The sequence below is a fragment of the Rutidosis leptorrhynchoides genome, chromosome 7, assembly GCF_046630445.1.
Source record: "Rutidosis leptorrhynchoides isolate AG116_Rl617_1_P2 chromosome 7, CSIRO_AGI_Rlap_v1, whole genome shotgun sequence".
Taxonomy (NCBI): Eukaryota; Viridiplantae; Streptophyta; class Magnoliopsida; order Asterales; family Asteraceae; genus Rutidosis; species Rutidosis leptorrhynchoides.
In genome coordinates, this window is record NC_092339.1 from 239,927,359 (window position 1) to 239,947,770 (window position 20,412).

General features: G+C 32.5%; 1 non-coding gene across 1 annotated transcript; it reads right to left on the reverse strand.

Annotated features, from left to right (window-relative positions):
* Positions 1–11,246: 11,246 nt before the first annotated feature.
* LOC139860936 (small nucleolar RNA R71) lies at positions 11,247–11,353 on the reverse strand. Its single transcript, XR_011763561.1, has one exon. It is a non-coding gene; the product is annotated as a small nucleolar RNA R71 (small nucleolar RNA).
* Positions 11,354–20,412: the final 9,059 nt, after the last annotated feature.

Genomic DNA, 20,412 nt, shown 5'->3' on the forward strand with positions numbered 1-20,412 from the left:
GCGGGTCGTTACATCTTTAATCCTTCCTTCGATCTGATTCACTAGTTTGTGAGCCATTCGACTTGCCTTTTGTATGTAGGCAGGCTCGCGTGAACTCACATCTTCTTGAATCCTTTCCGATAACCCATTTACAAATGCGTCGATCTTCTCTTCTTCGTCTTCGAACGTTCTGGGACACAATAGGCACAACTCTGTGAATCGTCGTTCGTACGTGGTGATATCGAAACCTTGCATTCGTAATCCTCTAAGCTCTACCTTGAGCTTATTTACCTCGTTTCTGGGACGATACTGCTCTTTCATCAATTGCTTGAATGCTGACCACGGTAGTGCGTAAGCAGCATCTTATCCTACCTGCTCGAGATGGGTATTCCACCATGTTAAAGCAGTACCTATGAAGATATGCGTAGCGTACTTTACTTTGTCTTCTTTAGTACATTTACTTATGGCAAACACCGATTCAACCTTCTCGGTCCACCGTTTTAATCCAATTGGACCCTCAGTTCCATCAAATTCCAAAGGTTTGCAGGCAGTGAATTCTTTGTAGGAGCATCCTACACGATTTCTTGTGGAATTAGTTCCACTGCTAGAACCAGAGTTATTGTTGTTATTTTGCAGTGTAACCTGCACGGCGGCTATGTTCGCAACAAGGAAAACACGAAAGTCTTTCTCACTCATGTTCAAGTTTTGACGAGTCGTCGGTGCCATTTCCTTCAAAAATAGCCAAAACAATTGAGTTAATCATATAGAATTTAAGAGTAGTCAATAGTATTTCGTAGCATAATATGAACTTATTTATAAAAGCTTTTTTTCATATTAGCATTTTATAGTTTTAATTCGGGTAGTACGTACCCATTAAGTTCATACTTAGTAGCTACTATACAACTCAACTACTACGCTTCTATATGAAAAACTTATTACAATAATATTTCGCGTTCAAACTTTTATACAATATTTTACAAACATACAATACCACTATTATACATATAGGATGAAATATAGCATATAATAACTTGCTACTCGGTAGCTATAAAGGCAATTCTAGTTAATACGCAAGCCGTTCAACAAAAGAAATAAAGACACGTAATTCATAAGTCCAGAAACAAATCATGCATTCTGGTTGTACTAATATTATCTCCCATCCTTGGTTATGTGGCAGATAACCATTATGACCGTTAGCTAGGCAACATGTTGTAACGTCGTCAAAAGGACGAGGGTTTCGTAATGCCCAACAGCCCCGTAACAATCTAAAAACCTTGTTTCTCACCCCAACTACCGAATCCGTCACTTGTGGGAAGGTTTTATTTAAAAGTTGTAATCCGATGTTCTTTTTCTCACTTTGGTGATAAGCGAAAATCACTAACCCGTAAGCATAACATGCTTCTTTATGTTGCATGTTAGAAGCTCTTTCTAAAGCACGAAGTCCTATGTTGGGATATGTTGAGTCAAAATAGGTTCGTAACCCGTAGCGTAAAATTGCATCTAGGTTTCCCGCACTAAATGCTTTAAAGAAAACTTGGTGTAACTTAAAGTCTCCCCAATGTGATATGCCCTATCTTTCAAAGGAAAGCCTTTTATAAAGTAAGGCATGTATGGAATGTCTTTCAAACGTTCAACAAACTAATTTTGCCGTAAATAATTGTGCTGATAAATTCTGCCCGATTCTAGACAAGATTTCATCAATCGTATCCCCTGGTAGGTCTTCTAAAATTTTTGGCTGTCTATCCTTAACGTCCATTTTTGTTTTTATACTGTAAAATAAACAAGGATTAGATTCGTAAAAGGTAATTAACAAACAATACAAGCAATTTTTACATATAACATAAAAATACAAACACACTACAATACATATATTACACAGCATGATTACAACTCTTTATTCCGACTCACTCGTTTCTTCTTCTTCGGACTTAGTTCGTTTGGCTAATTTCCTAGGGATACATGGTGATCCTCTAATATGAGCCATCATTTTCACAAATGGTTTAGAAAAACCTGGTGGCCTAGATGTTCCTGAATTATTGTTAAAATCTAAGAAATACTAGCGTTTACGATACATATAAAGTTCATCGGGGTCGGAATCAGGTTTCTCTATTTTGATGTCCTTTCCTTTATTATTCTCTTTTGCCTTATTAAATTGAGTTGGGATGATTTCTATAACATCATCGAAATCCTCGTCGGGATCCGATTCATCAGAAAATTGGTAATTTTCCCAATATTTTATTTCCTCGGCGGAAACACCATTGACCATTATTAACTTTGGTCCGTTGGTTGAGGATTTTCTTTTATTTAATCGTTTAACTATAGGTATTAATATTTCTTCCTCCAAAACCTCTTCTTCTTCTTCCGGTTCCTCCTCTTCCGGTTCCTCTTCTTCCGGTTCCTCCTCTGCCGGTTCCTCCTCTTCCGGTTCTTCCTCAGGAATTTGTGAATTTCCCAAAATATATTCGACTCTTCATTATTATTAGGTGAGTCGATGGGATTTGTACTAGAGGTAGACATCTATCACACAATATCAAACACGTTAAGAGATTAATATATCACATAATATTTACATGTTAATAATATATAGTTTCTAACAAAAAAAAGTTAAGCAATCGTTTTTAAAGAAAACACGGTCGAAGTCCAGACTCACTAATGTATCCTAACAAACTCGGTAAGACACACTAATACAATTTTCTGGTTTTCTAAGACCAACGCTCTGATACCAACTGAAATGTCCCGTTCATATTGATTATAAACGTTCCATATTAATTGATTTCGTTGCGAAGTTTTGACCTCTATATGAGACGTTTTTCAAAGACTGCATTCGATTTTAAAACATACCATAACCTTTATTTTATCGTTAAAGGTTTAAAAATGATAATAAAAAATATATCGTTTTCACACGAAAATAATATTACACAACAATATATGTCTTCGAATGCAGTTTTCAAACAATATTATACAAGCATGGACTCCAAATCTTGTCATTAATTTAGTATGCAACAGCGGAAGCTCTTAACAATTACCTGAGAATAAACATGATTAAAACGTCAACAAAAATGTTGGTGAGTTATATGTTTAACCTATATATTTATCAATCGTAATAATAGACCACAAGATTCCATATTTTCATTTTTCATAAACATCATTCCATACATAGAGATAAAAATCATTCATATGGTGAACACCTGGTAACCGACATTAACAAGATGAATATAAGAATATCCCCATCATTCCGGGACATCCATCGGACATGATATAAAAACTCGAAGTACTAAAGCATCCGCTACAATGGATGGGGTTTGTTGGTGAAGGTTTTTCTTATGCCCGAGAGACATATTAAATTAATGTGGCTAATGTGTTGTGATCCAAGTCGGGTCATACCCAATAACAAGCTTACCGACACCTTATATGTATTTAATCTTAACGATTGGATCGTTAAATAAATACGCGACACTTGAACTTTGGAAAATCGGTTTTCTAAAATATTATCACTTGAGATAAATTATTTGGATAATTTATATTTAATTATTTATAGGTTTAAATAATTATGTTGTGTTATATTTTATAAATTGGTTTATAAAATGTAAGTAACTTAACAAATGCATGTTTTATATAACAAGTTTTATATATAATTGCAAGGTATTTTATAACAAGTTTTATAAAATATAAATCTTGTTATAAAACCTAATGGGGGATGGTTTTGGGGTCTCCAAGGAGACACCCCATGCCTTGTTTTGTTACTTTCAAGATCACACAAATACTTATGAGCATGCTTGTCTCCTTGAACTCTCTCCTTGACCAAGAAAATACACTAAGTTTTAAAAATAACTCTCTCATTGTTGTGAGGGGTCTGCTGGCCAAAACTTTTGGTGAGGAGAGGAGAGTTTTGCTTTCTAATTAAGTTCATCAAGTGTCCTAAAATCCTAACTAAATAATAGAAGATGTTGGTGATTGAAAGCTTGTGGGTATTACACACTTGAGACTTCAAGTTAGAGGTTGTTGTTGCTTCATTTTCATCATCATCTTGCTTGTTCAAAATAATCCTCAATTTACTTGAGGAGGTATAATATCTACTCTCCTTGTTCTTATATGTAAGCATATGTTTCAAGACTTGATAACAATATGGAATTCACACAAAATGGTTTAACATATAAACTTGGTTTTATAAACCTTCATGCATCCGCTTTCTTTAACTATCATAATATGGCTTTGTGATTATGTTAACATTAATACTTGTTGTTATGTTAAATTCCATCAATGGTATATAGAGTCGAAGTCTATGAAATATGCTTCTTATATACGGTCTTTAAACCCACTATATTTTCATTCTAAGTACATGCATGAAAATGGAATGCAAAAATTTTCGGGTTTGGGAGGGTTGAGTGATTTGGCCGGATTCTTGGAGGACCCAAATGGGTTTTGGGTTGTTCCATTTTGGTCATATTTGTTGTATATTAATGTTCACAATCATAGCCATGACCATGTGTTTGGATGAATGCTTGTTTGGTTGATTAATTATTCATTTGGTATATAATATTAATTCATTCATTTGGTTGGTAATATTTATTCATTTGGTCATGTAATTTATGTAATTTATTTTATATTTGGTATGTAAAATAGATTAGGTTGTATTTTCATTTTTTAGAAGAAATGTATTAGGATATATTTTTTGTAATATGATGAAGATACAAGATGAAGACTTGGAAGAACACAAGAAGAAGCATTTGGATGCAAGATTAAGTGGGAGATTTAAAATCTCCTACTTTGTGTTACAACCCCTTTACCGGTGGCATTTGTTTTCGGTTAAACAAATGTCTACCAAATTGGCTTGATTGTGAACATATTTATTTTGCATGCATGGTTGTTTATTGTGTTTGTATGTTTGGTTACTACAATTAAATCACAAGTTAACAACAAGTAAATTGATAATTTAATTGGTTAAATTAGACATTATTAACAACATGCAAAACGATAATTTAATTAGTTAAATTAAAAATGGCTAAATGGATTATAATAATTGGTTATTAAAACACATATAAAATGGTTTATATCAATGTAATGAAATTGGCTTTATTACATAACATGAAAATGGATTTTCAAATAAACCATACACTAAATGCATGTTGGTGAATGGCATAGAAGTTTTCTTAAACTAGAAATAATGAAAACTTAAAATCCCTTATTAACAAGGCAAAACAAGTTAAACGCCATCCTTTTATGTGACACTTAAAAATATTAGGGAACTCATAATGGAATAAAGGTCACCTAACCGTTATGAGCAAACTAATATGATTAAGGTGAATTTCGCACACTTGTGGGATAAAGGTCACCTAACCACTTGTATGTTAAGTTTACAAGTTTACACAAGTAGGACGACTTGATTTGGGAATCATGAACTTAGGATCACCGAAGCATGAGGAACAAACATGCATTAATGGGATAAATATGCCATGCAAAAGGATTGCATGATCCCATACCTTAGAAGTTGCAAAAGGATTGGAATTGTCATATTAATGACTACCTAGCTAAATTAAATGACGGGATAAAGGTCACCTAACCGAAATTTGGTTTACCGTTGGATTCTAAAATTTAATAAAAATCAATTGGATTTAAAGGGTATTGATTGTTAAATTAAAATTGATACTTAAACAACTTTGTTAAATTTTGTAGATGACCGCCAATAACAACAACATTCCAAAAGCACCAATCAACTTTAACAACCTATCGTTGATGTCAATCCTCGAAAAGGAAAAACTCAACCATACGAATTTCATGGATTGGTTTCGCAATCTAAGAATTGTCCTTAAACTTGAGGATAGGGCATATGTGTTGGAAGACCCCATTCCCGATCGACCCGGCGAGGATGATACGGAAGGCATAGCTTATTGGGATAAGTATTGCACTGATTCGGTGAAAGTCTCTTGCCTTATGCTTGGGACTATGATACCCGAACTCCAAAAGGACTTCGAGCATCATAGTGCATATGACATGATCACACAGTTGAAGGAGATGTTCCTTCAACAAGCTCGTGTCGAGCACTTCAAAACAGTTCGAGCGCTTCCTGCATGTCGGATGGACGACTCCCAATCCGTTTCATCTTATGTCCTTAAGATGAAAAGCCTAATTGATCGAGCGAACCGTCTAAACTGCAACGTGTCTAATGAATTAGCCACGGATGTCATCCTTAATTCCTTGTCAAAGGGGTTTGACACATTTGTAATGAATTACAACATGAATGGTTGGGATAAGAGCATTGGCGAATTACATGCCATGCTTAAGATGGCTGAAGCAAGCATGGGTAAAAGGGCTTCACCCATGTTTATGATCAATGAAGGCGGGTCGAAAAACAATAACACTTCTAAGCCAAAGGTGGCTAAGAGGAAAGGACCCGCCTACCAAGGCAAGGGCAACGGAAAGGGGAAGATGGTTACCCCAACCAACAATAACAAGATGCAAAAGGTTGTTGGAAAAACAAACCCCAAGGAAGATCCGTTCTTTGGTTCGGTGAAATGGGTCACTGGAAACGCAACTGCCCAATCTACCTCAAGGAGTTGAAAGAAAAGAGAGATATAGGGCAAACCTCAGGTAATGTATATATGGTATACATTGAGCTTAGTATTGCTTCTTCTAATACATGGGTATTAGGCACAGGATGTGGAACTCATATTTGCAATTCTTTGCAGGGGTTCAAAAGAAGTAATCAAGATGCGAGAACAACAAGTCTCTTCATAGGTAATGGAGCAAGGGTGCAAGTGAAAGCTCAAGGAGACTTTGTTTTGAAGCTTCCAAGTGGTTTGGAGCTTATTTTGAAAAATGTTTTGTATGCACCTGATTTATCTCAAAACATTATTTCTATTTCCCGTTTAAGACAATGTGGTTTTGATTTTAATTTTATTGATGATGATATCCACGTTTCTTTAGATAATGTGTTCTATTTTAAGGCTTCACCTTTGAATGCTATTTATGAATTGGTTCATGATGACACATCATACAATAGCTCAATGTTCCAGGCAAACACCAAGAAACTCAAAAGGGATTTGAGTGATTCCTACTTATGGCATTGTCGCCTTGGTCACATAAACAAGAATCGAATGCATACACTTCAAAAGAATGGACTTTTGAAATCAAATGAACTAGACTCGTTTGATGTATGTGAATCTTGTTTACAAGGCAAAATGACTAAAGCACCTTTCAAAGGGACCTATGAAAGAGAAAAATACTGATTAGGATTAATACATTCGGATGTGATAATGCTAAAAACGAACATATATTTCATAGCATTATCCCTCAAGAAAGATAAGCTTTTAGTTGCAATTGTTCTATTTACAAGTGATATTCGTTTAAATAATAAAAGGTGAAGACAAAAGACAGATTCGACGAATTGAAGACGCAAACGACCAAAAAGCTAAAAAGTACAAATTACAATCAAAGTGGTTCCAATTATTGATAAGAAACGTCTAAAAATTACAAGAGTACAAGAAGCAAAACGCAAAATACAAGATATTAAATAGTACGCAAGGACGTTCGAAAATTCAGAACCGGGACCTGAACCAACTCTCAACGCGCAACATAACGGACCGAAAATTACAAGTCTACGGAGTACAAGAATATAATATAATATATAATTAATTATATATAATTAATTATATTATATTATAAATATTATAAAAATCCAGCAGCCCACGTTTTGGATTCTTTGTGAGCTGGAAAAGCAGGCCATGCGACCGCATGGCCTGGAAGTGCAAAAACCATGCGGTCGCATGGTGCACTGTAGCACGAGACATCCTATAATTTTCGCGTGTTTTGGCCGAATTTCATACACTTTTTCTCTATCTCTCAATCTCACGTATATATATATATATATATATATATATATATATATATATATATATATATATATATATATATATATATATATATATATATATATATATATATATATATATATATATATATTATAATTTTAATTTTAATTTTAATAATAAGGGTATGTTAGCGAATGTTGTAAGGGTGTAAGTCGAAATTCTGTCCGTGTAACGCTACGCTATTATTAATAATTGTAAGTTATGTTCAACCTTTTTAAATTAATGTCTCGTAGCTAAGTTATTATTATGCTTATTTAAGCTGAAGTAATCGTGATGTTGGGCTAAATATTAAAATTGGGTAATTGGGCTTTGTACCATAATTGGGGTTTGGACAAAAGAACGACACTTGTGGAAATTAGACTATGGGCTATTAATGGGCTTTATATTTGTTTAATTAAATGATAGTTTGTTAATTTAATATAAATAACCACATACACTCGATCAGACACGATGGGCGAAATATTTATAAGTACTAATAATCGTTCATTTAACCGGATACGGGAATGGATTAATAGTTAATGGACTTATTAAAACAAGGGTGAATTTTGTACAAGGACACTTGGCGTAATTGTTAACAAAGTATTAAAACCTTGGGTTACACGTAGTCGATATCCTGGTGTAATTATTAAACAAAGTATTAAGACCTTGTTACAGTTTTAGTCCCCAATTAGTTGGAATATTTGACTTCGGATATAAGGATAATTTGACGAGGACACTCGCACTTTATATTTATGACTGATGGACTGTTATGGACAAAAACCAGACGGACATATTGAATAATCCAGGACAAAGGACAATTAACCCATGATAATAAACTAAAATCAACACGTCAAACATGATGATTACAGAAGTTTAAATAAGCATAATTCCTTTATTTCATATTTAATTTCACTTTTAATTATCGCACTTTTATTTACTGTCATTGTATTTAAATGCAATTTTAATTTTCGTACTTTTTAATTATCGCAATTTTATTTATCGTCATTTTATTTATCGCATTTTTATTTATCGCAATTTCATTATCGTTATTTACTTTACTCTTAAAATTAAGTTATATTTATTTTTAATATTTTACATTAGGTTTTAACTGCGACTTAAGTTTTAAAATCGACAAACCGATCATTAAACTGTAAAAACTCCCTTTTATAATAATAATACTACCTATATATATATTTACAAATATAGTTTTTAAAAATATAGCGTTAAACTTGGCTAGTTCCCTATGGACGAACCGGACTTACTAAAAACTACACTACTGTACGATTAGATACACTGCCTATAATTATTGTAGCAAGGTTTAAGTATATCCACTCTATAAATAAATAAATAACTTGTGTAAAAATGTATCGTATTTAATAGTATTTCCTAGTAAAATATAAACTATTTCGTATACACCTCTACGCACATCAAGTATTTTTGGTGCCGCTGCCGGGGAACTGCTTAACCGCCGGAAGCGAAACGCTATATATATAAAAAAATTTATTAAGTTCTTTGTATAAAAATATACGTTTTAAATATTAAAAAATTCAAAAATATAAAAAGAAAAATATCTATATATTTATTTTTAAGAATTTGTTTAAAATATATAAAGTTAAAAAGTATTTTTATTTCTATTATAGTTTTTAAATATAAGTATTTTATTATTTTATATAAATATTTATTTATATTAAAAATAGAAAAACAGAAAAAAAAAATAATAAAACACTCGGCCTGGTACTGTAGCAGCCCAGATTCTGGCCCGAAACCCTAGCCCATGCGATCGCATGGAAATATAACTTCGAAGCCATGCGATCGCATGGCTTGAAAAGACAGGCTTGGTAACCTCAGCCGACAGGATTAGGGTTAATTTAATTAATAATATATAATTAATAATAATTAGGGTTTAGTTTATTTATTATTTAGTTTTAGTTAATTTGTATTTTTAGTTTAATTTTAGTTTTATTAATATATAAAAATTAATACTTTTATAAATAAATAATAAAAACATAATATTTTTATAAAAATTGTACTTTTTACAACTTTAAGTTTATTTTTATATTTTGTATCTTTTTATTTATTTTAGCATAATATTTGTATTTTTCGTTCGTATTTAGTTTTAAGTCATACTTTTTGCCATAGTTATTTTTATTTCTAGATTTTTAAGCTTTGTCCTAAAATCCCTTAAGTGCTTTTTCTTTAGACTAAGATTTAGGTGCTTTAGAATTTTGCGACGCCGTTTTTAAATTTTAGTACTTTTTAAGTTATTACCGTTTTGGATATAGAATTTCTTTTAAGCTTTAATATTTTTAGACGCAACTTTTAATTCTTAGTTTTTAGACTTTTAAGTTTCGACGCGCTACGTTCTTTTTATTATTTTTCGACTTTTTATTTTTCGACGTTTTTCGACGCGCTCTTTTTCTTTCTTATTTCTCAATGCTCTAGTTTTTAGGACATAGAATTTTCTATTTCTTCTTTAAAATTTCTTTAAATTTCAACAAAAAATTATTTTAAGTGGTTAAATTGATAGACATCCAAAATTTTCTGGTTCGTAGTAATAGTTGGATTTGTTAGTGGCGAGTTGTGGGCTTCCGATTTAAAGGGTCCTGGCTACCTACTGCATCTATTGGCTATTCGAAACGTGGGCAAAATCAGAAAAGTCTATTATTTTGATAACTTATATAATTTTTATTTTTTTACTAATAGGATATTCAGTGAATGCACCGAGCAAAATGTTTTCCACCTTTCGTACGTTCACCACCTGTAACTCGATCAAGACATCTAGCCAATATTGTCGCCGTTAATTTTTCTTTAGAATCGTCATCTAGTCTACCACGTACTCCAATTCAAATTTTTGATAATCCATTTTTTGAACCCGACCTCATAATTGAGAATCCGAAGGATATTCAGGGACAATTCGGAGATCCTGAACCATTAATCTTTCCTCCGGAACCACCAATCATTCAAACAGATATTGTCGAGGAACAACCCATTAAATCAGAATCCTCTAGTGATTCAGATTCAACAAATTCAATAATGGAGAATCTGGAATCTCTAAGTATGGAAGACCGAATGAGAGCTAAATGCACTGGCCAAGGTTACGCAATTACTCAACCAGATATTAATGCGCCAGATTATGAAATCAAAGGACAAATCCTACACATGGTAACTAATCAAGGCTAATTTAGTGGTGCGCTGAAGGAAGATCCAAATGAACATCTTCGTACCTTTAATAGGATCTGTACTTTATTTAAAATCAGAGAAGTGGAAGATGAACAGATCTATCTCATGTTATTCCCCTGAACTTTAAAGGGAGAATCCAAAGATTGGTTAGAATCATTACCTGAAGGGGCGATTGATACATGGGATGTTTTAGTTGAAAAAAAATTTCTTAAACAATTCTTTCTGGCATCTAAAGCCGTGAGACTTCAAGGAGAAATTGTTACGTTCGCACAAAAGCCAAATGAAACTTTATATGAGGCATGGACAAGATTTGAAAAGTTATTGAGAGGATGTCCGCAACATGGTTTAGACACTTATCAAATTGTAAAAATATTCTACCAAGGATGCGACATCACTACACGAAAAGACATCGATATAGCAGCTGGTGGTTCCATTATGAAGAAAACCGCAACTGACGCTTAAAAAATTATTGATAACACTGCTTCCCACTCACATGAGTGGCACCAAGAAAAAGATATCGTTATATCATCTAAAGCAGCTCGAGCTGATTATAGCCATGACTTTGATTCCATTTCTGCAAAGATAGATGCTGTAGAAAGACAAATGGAAAAGATGACTAAAGATATCTACTCAATACGAATTAGTTGTGAGCAGTGTGGAGGACTACATTTGACAAAAGATTGTCTCAGTATTGAACAAACAATGGAACAAAGAGAGAATGTTTCATACATGAACCAAAGGCCTGGAAATAATTATCAGAATAATTATCAACCGCCAAGACCAATCTACAATCAAAATCAGAATTACAACCGAAATGTTCCATACAACAACCAACAAGGTCCTAGCAATCAACAAGTACCTAATAATACTTACAATCAGCAAAGACCTATTTTTCAAAATAAACCACCACAAACAGATGATAAAAAGCTAAATTTAGAAGACATGATGTCGAAGCTAGTTGAATCTCAAACGCAGTGTTTCACATCTCAGAAACAAACCAATGAACAAAATGCTCAAGCATTTAGAAATCAACAAGCTTCTATTCAAAATTTAGAACAAGAAGTAAGCAACCTAGCAAGTGATACAAATGCTAACCCCCGGAATGAAACAGCTAAAGCCGTTACCACAAGAAGTGGTATTACACTTAAACCACCTGAAATACCTGTAATTTCTGATGAAGCTATTCCTACTCCACAAGAACCACAATCTGATCAAGATAAGGAAACAGAACCGGTAGTTGAAAAGGTTAATGAAGATAACACAGTTAAGGCTAAACCTTATGTTAAACCATACCAACCACCACTTCCTTACCCGAGTAAAATGAGAAAAGAGAGACTTGAAGCCGAGCAATCCAAATTCTTGGATATGTTTAAACAAATAAATATAAATCTTCCTTTCATTGGTGTGATTTCAGGAATGCCTAGATGTGCTAAATTTTTGAAAGATCTAATCACAAATAGAAAGAAAATGGAAGAACTCTCGTCTGTTACTATGAATGCTAATTGTTCTGCAGTGCTGTTGAATAAGATACCAGAAAAATTATCTGATCCAGGAAGATTCACAATTACATGTTTTCTGGGTAGTCTTAGTTCAATAGAAGCATTGGCAGACTTAGGTGCTAGTATAAATCTAATGCCGTATTCACTATACGCTAAACTAGACCTTGGAGAATTGAAACCAACATGAATAAGTATACAACTAGCCGATCGATTAGTAAAATATCCTTGAGGGATAATGGAGAACATGCTAGTTAAATTTGGTACTTTAGTATTTCCAGTAGATTTTGTTATTCTGGACATGGAAGAAGATTCTCGAGTTCCTCTCATATTAGGAAGACCATTCTTAAACACGGCTAAAGCAATAATAGACGTGTTCGGTAAGAAACTGACCCTAAGTATAGAGGACGAGAGTGTTACCTTTTCAGTTGATAGAGCCATGCAACAACCGCAATATGCAGATGATACATGTTATTATATTCAAACTATAGATTCACATGTAGAATTGTTAGAAGAATTTCCAGAATTACAAGGAACAGGAGAATGTTCTTTAGGAGAAGGAACTGAACCAATTGATGAAACTGAAATGTTAGCTACACTTATGGCTAATGGATATGAAACAACAATATAAGAAATTCAAATGCTAAAAGAAGAAGACAAATATCAATATAAATCATCGATAGAAGAACCACCGACATTAGAGTTAAAGCCACTTCCAAACCATTTGGAATATGCTTATTTACATGGTGAATCTGAATTACCTGTAATAATATCGTCTTCTCTTACTAAAAATGAAAAATCTCAACTTATTTCTATGCTAAGAGCTCATAAACTAGCTATTGCATGGAAGATTCATGACATTAAAGGAATAAGTCCTTCGTATTGCACACATAAAATCCTTATGGAAGAAGGTCATAAAACGTATGTGTAACGCCAAAGAAGACTAGATCCTAATATGCAAGATGTTGTTAAGAAAGAAATTATTAAACTGCTAGATGCAGGTTTAATTTATCCAATCTCTGATAGTCCATGGGTAAGCCCAGTTCAATGCGTACCTAAGAAGGGTGGCATGACTGTCATCACAAATGAGAAAAATGAGCTTATTCCTACTAGGACTGTAACATGATGGCGTGTTTGTATTGATTATAGAAAATTAAATGACGCCACCAGAAAAGATCACTTTCCCTTACCTTTCATTGATCAAATGTTGGAAAGATTAGCCGGAAACAGTTACTATTCTTTTCTTGACGATTTTTCTGGATATTTTCAAATTCCAATAGCACCTGAGGATCAAGAGAAAACCACATTCACGTGCCCTTATGGTACTTTTACTTACAAATGCATGCCATTTGGACTTTGCAACGCCCCTGCAACCTTTCAAAGGTATATGATGGCAATTTTTCACGACATGATAGAAAAATGCATGGAAGTTTTCATGGATGACTTTTCAGTCTTCGATGATACATTTGAATCATGTCTAGTTAATCTTGAACGAATGCTTATTAGATGCGAACAATCAAATCTAGTACTTAATTGGGAGAAATGCCATTTCATGGTTAAAGAAGGCATCGTTCTTGGTCATAAAATTTTAAAGGAAGGAATTGAAGTAGATAGAGCTAAAGTAGATGTAATTGCTAAACTTCCACATCCCACCAATGTTAGAGGAGTTAGGAGTTTTCTAGGGCATGCCGGTTTTTACCGACGTTTCATAAAAGATTTTTCTAAAATTGCCACTCCTATGAATAAACTACTAGAAAAGGATGCTCCATTCATATTTTCAGATGAATGCATCAAATCTTTTAATATTCTTAAAGAAAAACTCACTAATGCGCCGATCATGATAACTCCGAATTGGAATCTACCGTTTGAACTTATGTGCGATGCAAGTGATTTTGCAATGAGAGCTGTTTTAGGACAAAGGATTGAAAAACGATTTCAACCTATTTATTACGTTAGTAAGACATTACAAGGAGCACAAAGGAATTATAAAACTACTGAAAAAGAACTCCTTGCTATTGTCTTTGCTTTTGACAAATTTCGTTCATATCTCGTTCTAGCTAAAACGGTGGTCTATACCGACTATTCTGCTCTTAGATACCTATTTTCGAAACAAGATGCTAAATCACGATTAATTCGTTGGATCTTACTCTTACAAGAGTTTGATATTGAAATCCAAGATAAAAAGGGAGCAGAAAATCTCGTCGCTGATCATCTTTCTCGTCTTGAAAATCCCGAATTAGAAGTTCTAAATGAATCGGCCATACAAGATAACTTTCCTGATGAATATCTATTGAAGATAGATTATAGTGAAATTCCATGGTTTGCAGACTATGCAAACTATTTAGTATGTGGATTCCGTAAAAAAGGGTTGTCGTACCAAAAATAAAAGAAATTCTTTAGTGATATAAAACACTATTTCTGGGAAGATCCACATTTGTTTAATAGTTGTCCCGATGGAATAATACGCCGATGCGTATTCGGAGATGAAGCTAGTAAAATCTTAAACCATTGTCACACAAGACCAACTTGAGGGCATTATGGGCCTCAACTCACAGCAAGAAAAGTTTACGATGCTGGATTCTATTGGCCTACAATTTTCAAAGACGCACACCTTCTTTGCAAATCCTGTGATGCTTGTCAAAGGGCCGAAAAAATAAGTCAACGTGATGAAATGCCACAAAATGTCATTCAAGTATGTGAAGTATTTGACATTTGGGGTATTGACTTTATGGGTCCATTTCCAAAATCTCATAATAATCTCTACATTCTCGTTGCAATTGATTATGTATCTAAATGGGCGGAAGCACAAGCTCTCCCAACTAACAATGCACGAGTTGTAATCAACTTTTTAAAATGTCTTTTTGCAAGGTTTGGAACACCAAAAGCTTTAATAAGTGATCGGGGTACTCATTTCTGTAATAATCAACTTGAGAAAGTTCTCAAAAGATATGGTGTAACTCATAAAATCTCAACTGCTTATCATCCACAAATAAGTGGACAAGTTAAAAATACCAACCGAGCTTTAAAACGTATTCTAGAGAAAACCGTAGGATCAAATCCTAAGGAATGGTCCATGAAATTGGAGGATGCACTCTGGGCTTTTAGAACAGCCTACAAAACTCCAATTGGAACCACACATTTTAGACTCGTTTATGGAAAAGCATGTCATCTTCCAGTAGAAATTGAACATAAATCATTTTGGACTTTGAAGACATGTAATCTTGATTTACATGAAGCTGGACGTCTACGGTTAAGCCAACTAAATGAATTAGAAGAATTAAGACATGAAGCATATGAAAATTCGTTAATCTATAAGGAAAGAACGAAGAAATGGCATGATAAAAGAATCAGAAGTTCAAAAGAATTTAAAGAAGGAGACAGAGTTCTTCTTTTCAATTCACGATTCAAGCTATTTCCTGGAAAATTGAAATCAAGATGGTCTGGACCATTCATAGTCAGAAGAATTTTCCCATACGGAACTGTAGAATTAATAAATTCAAATGGGATTGAATTTAAAGTTAATGTGAAAGGACCCGTTCATATACATTATAAACGATTCACAATAGTTGATTACATTGCGAGGTATTTGACCTCTATATGATACATTTTACAAACATTGCATTCGTTTTTAAAAGACAATCTTTCTTTACATCAAAAATTGACAGGCATGCATACCATTTCATAATATCCACTATCCAACTATAAATTGATTTAATAATAATCTTTGATGAACTCAATGACTCGAATGCAACGTTCTTCGAAATATGCTATGAAAGACTCCAAGTAATATCTTTAAAATGAGCAAATGCACAGCGGAAGATTTCTTTAAAACCTGAGAATAAACATGCTTTAAAGTGTCAACCAAAAGGTTGGTGAGTTCATTAGTTTATCATAATCATTTATTTCCATCATTTTAATAGACCACAAGAATTTCATTTCCAGTTCTCATAAATATACGTCCCATGCATAGAGACAAAAAATAATCATTCATATGGTGAACACCTGGTAACCGACATTAACTAGATACATATAAGAATATCCCCTATCATTCCGGGATCCTCCTTCGGACATGATATAATTTCGAAGTACTAAAGCATCCGGTACTTTGGATGGGGTTTGTTAGGCCCAGTAGATCTATCTTTAGGATTCGCGTCAATTAGGGTGTCTGTTCCCTAATTCTTAGATTACCAGACTTTAATAAAAAGGGGCATATTCGATTTCGATAATTCAACCATAGAATGTAGTTTCAATTACTTGTGTCTATTTCGTCAAACATTTATAAAAGCGCATGTATTCTCAGTCCCAAAAATTTAAAGGGTAAAAAGGCAAATGAAACTCACCATACTGTATTTCGTAGTAAAAATACATATAACGTCATTGAACAAGTGCAAGGTTGGCCTCGGATTCACGAACCTAAATTAATTATATATATTTATGTGTTGGTCAATATTTGTCTAACAAATTAGGTCAAGTCATAGTGTACCACAATCCTAATGCTCGAGACTAATATGCAAAAGTCAACAAAAGTAAATTTGACTCAAAATAATTTCCAAAAATTTATACATGATTAATATATAGTTTAAATATCGTCGTTTTATATTTTTAAAAGATTTATTAGAGTAAATAATATAATTTATTTATTAATAAATAAAATTTTATATTATATTTATATAATATAATAAAATATACTTTTATATATATTAAGTAATAAAATTTATAGGGTTCATTTAATATTATAAAGATAATATGATACGTATTATTAAAGTAAGTTATTACACGTAGTAAAATATGTTTGTATCAAATATTTATTTGATAAAATAATATTTATAATGATAGTAAGTAAAAGTTGTATTATTTTGTAATAATAATTATTATTATTATTATTATAAAAATATCAATATTTATAATTACTAAGATGACATTATGATAAAACGATAATTCTAATTATGATAACTTTGATATTTACGATAATTTTTAATATTATCTTTAAAATAATAATTCTATTTAAAATAATAATAATAATAATGATATTTTATAGTAACAATGACATTTCTATTAAAATGATAATTTTTGTTAAAATGATAGTTTTAATACTAACGATAATTTTAATAATAATAGTAATGATAAAAATAATAAGAACGATAATTTTATCTAAATCAATATCTTATAATATTTTAATTTCATCATGATACTCTTACCCATTATTTCCTAATCGTTTCGTTTAATAGCTTTTAATCGTCTTTTATATCGTGTTCGTAATAATGATAATAATAGTAATCAAAATAATTAGGTGTTACAAATATTTGTTTTAATTACACTAATATTAATAATGATAGTTACTATAACATTATTAACGATAATACTAATAATTATCTTAATGATAATATAGTAATAATAATAATAATAATAACAATAACCATTTTTAAATAATGATATATATATTAATAATGATAATAATAATAATAATACCAATAATAATAATAATAATAATAATAATAATAATAATAATAATAATAATAATAATAATAATAATAATAATAATAATAATAATAATAATAATAATAATAATAATTGGATAATAATAATACTAATTATAACTTTAACGATAATAACGATAGTAATAATAAAAAAATAACAATTTTTAATGATAAATCCTTTTATTGATAAAGATAATAATAATAATAATAAGATAAAACTAGAACGACGATAATAAGGACGATAATAATAATCATTTTTAATAATAATACAAAAATTCGATGGACTATAACTTCAAATCCGTTCATCGAAATCATTCGATATCTAAATGAAAAGTTCTTAATTTTTCGCTATCTTTCCAACGAATGCATATCTTATACCTTATCTCAGTCGCATATATAACTAATTCAGGATTCAACATAACCTAACTAAAGGCAATATCAAAAGTACAAACATGCATAATCCTATATACTCGAGCACTAGTCAGGGATACACTATTAGTATGTAAAAGTTAAATTATGAGTACTCACGTATCAATATTGAGATTCAATATTGCAGGAAAGGTATGTAGATGCAACAGAGATGATAAACACTATATTGACCTCACGAGCATACCCATGAACCATACCAATCACCTCCATAGCTATAACCCATAATTTCCTTAATCCAATCCCACTCGAAAAACAATTTCGAAATCACTCGGACAGCACTCTGACGTAATATTTTATGTATACTAATAATATATTGAAATAATACGGAGTAAATATATATATGTAAATCGATTGAGAGAGTTTAGAGAAAAATATTTTCAAGTTTCTATGAAATAATGAAACCTATTGAATTCTATTTATAATAGATTTTTGAATTATTAAAGTGAGTTATTAAAGTATGAATTATTAAAGTGAATTATTAAAGTATGAATTATTAAAGTGAATTATTAAAGTATGAATTATTAAAGTGAATTATTAAAGTATGAATTATTAAAGTGAATTATTAAAGTTAAAGTAAAGTAAAAATAAAGTAAAGGTAAAGTTTAAGTATAGTAAAAGTATAAAACTATGTATCGACCCAACCGTCGCACCTCATATATAGATCTGAATTTTTCAGATCTGAGTATTTTATCAGATCGTGGTGGCGGTGGCTCTTGTTTGTTGCCGGAATTCGACGCCGGCGTTGCTTGTTGCCGAAATTCGACGCCGGCCTTGTTGTTTGTTGAAGGAAGTGGCCGCAAGTGGTGGACTGGTGGTTGGTTGTGATGAGTTCGGGAGGCAACAACACGAAGAAGAAGGGACCCCAATCGACGTCAAAGGTGCGACGCAGCTGGACAATTGAAATTGAGGGTAAGGCCGATGTGACTGATGATGCAACTTCCAAACGTGATGTTGAGGAAGAGGAGAAGATTAATGATAATAGGAGCGTGCATACGGCTAGTGATTTATCGGAGTCAGAAGATGATACAAGATCTGTTCTCAGTGGTAACCCGATTAAATAAGGGATACCTGATGCTGTGGAAAACCAAAAGACTTATATGAATATTCTGGGTGAAAATCAATGCAAGAAACAAGTAAATTTCTGTGAATTGAAGTATGAGGGTTTACTGGATGACGATGTTGACGTAGTAATTCCTTTAGCATCTGTAAGGGAGGCAGCGAAGCGTTATCAAAATATTCTTTATGGTTACTTTATAGGGAATCGAGTGGCTTTTCCGGTGGTAAAGAACTACGTCTCAAATGTTTGGAAGAAATTCGGCCTGGACAAAATAATGATGAATGATAAAGGGTTTTATTTCTTTAAGTTTGAGACCAAAAAAGGCTTATTGGACGTGTTGGAGAATGGTCCATGGATGATACGAAATAATCCGATAATTTTGAACAAGTGGTCAGCTGACATCTCGCTTACAAAAGAAAATGTGAAGAAAGTGTCGGTTTGGGTAAAACTTTATGATGTACCATTAGCGGGATTTACTGAGGACGGATTAAGTGCTATTGCTACCAAAGTTGGGCGTCCTATAATGTTGGATTCGTACACGAGTACTATGTGTATGGAGTCGTGGGGTCGACCAAATTATGCCCGGGCCATGGTGGAGGTTTTGGCAGAGTTAGACTTGAAAGAATCAATTCGGGTTGCTACACCGAGCGTGAATGGTAAAGATCGAATTGTTGACATTATTCGGGTAGTGTATGAATGGAAGCCTCCGCGGTGTTCATGTTTTCGAGTTTTTGGACATACGGATGCTAGTTGTCCACTTAATATTCTAGTGGAAGTTGAAGTTCCAAAGGTTGATAATGATGGGTTCAAAGTAGTTGAAAAGAAGCATGCAAAAAATAAGAATATTGACACTCAGTCACGTTTAAAGGTGGTCTTTAATTTGGGTAAAACTAAACAACAGTTAGTGTATCGACCAAAGTTTAAAGATACAAGCTCTACTGAGGTGG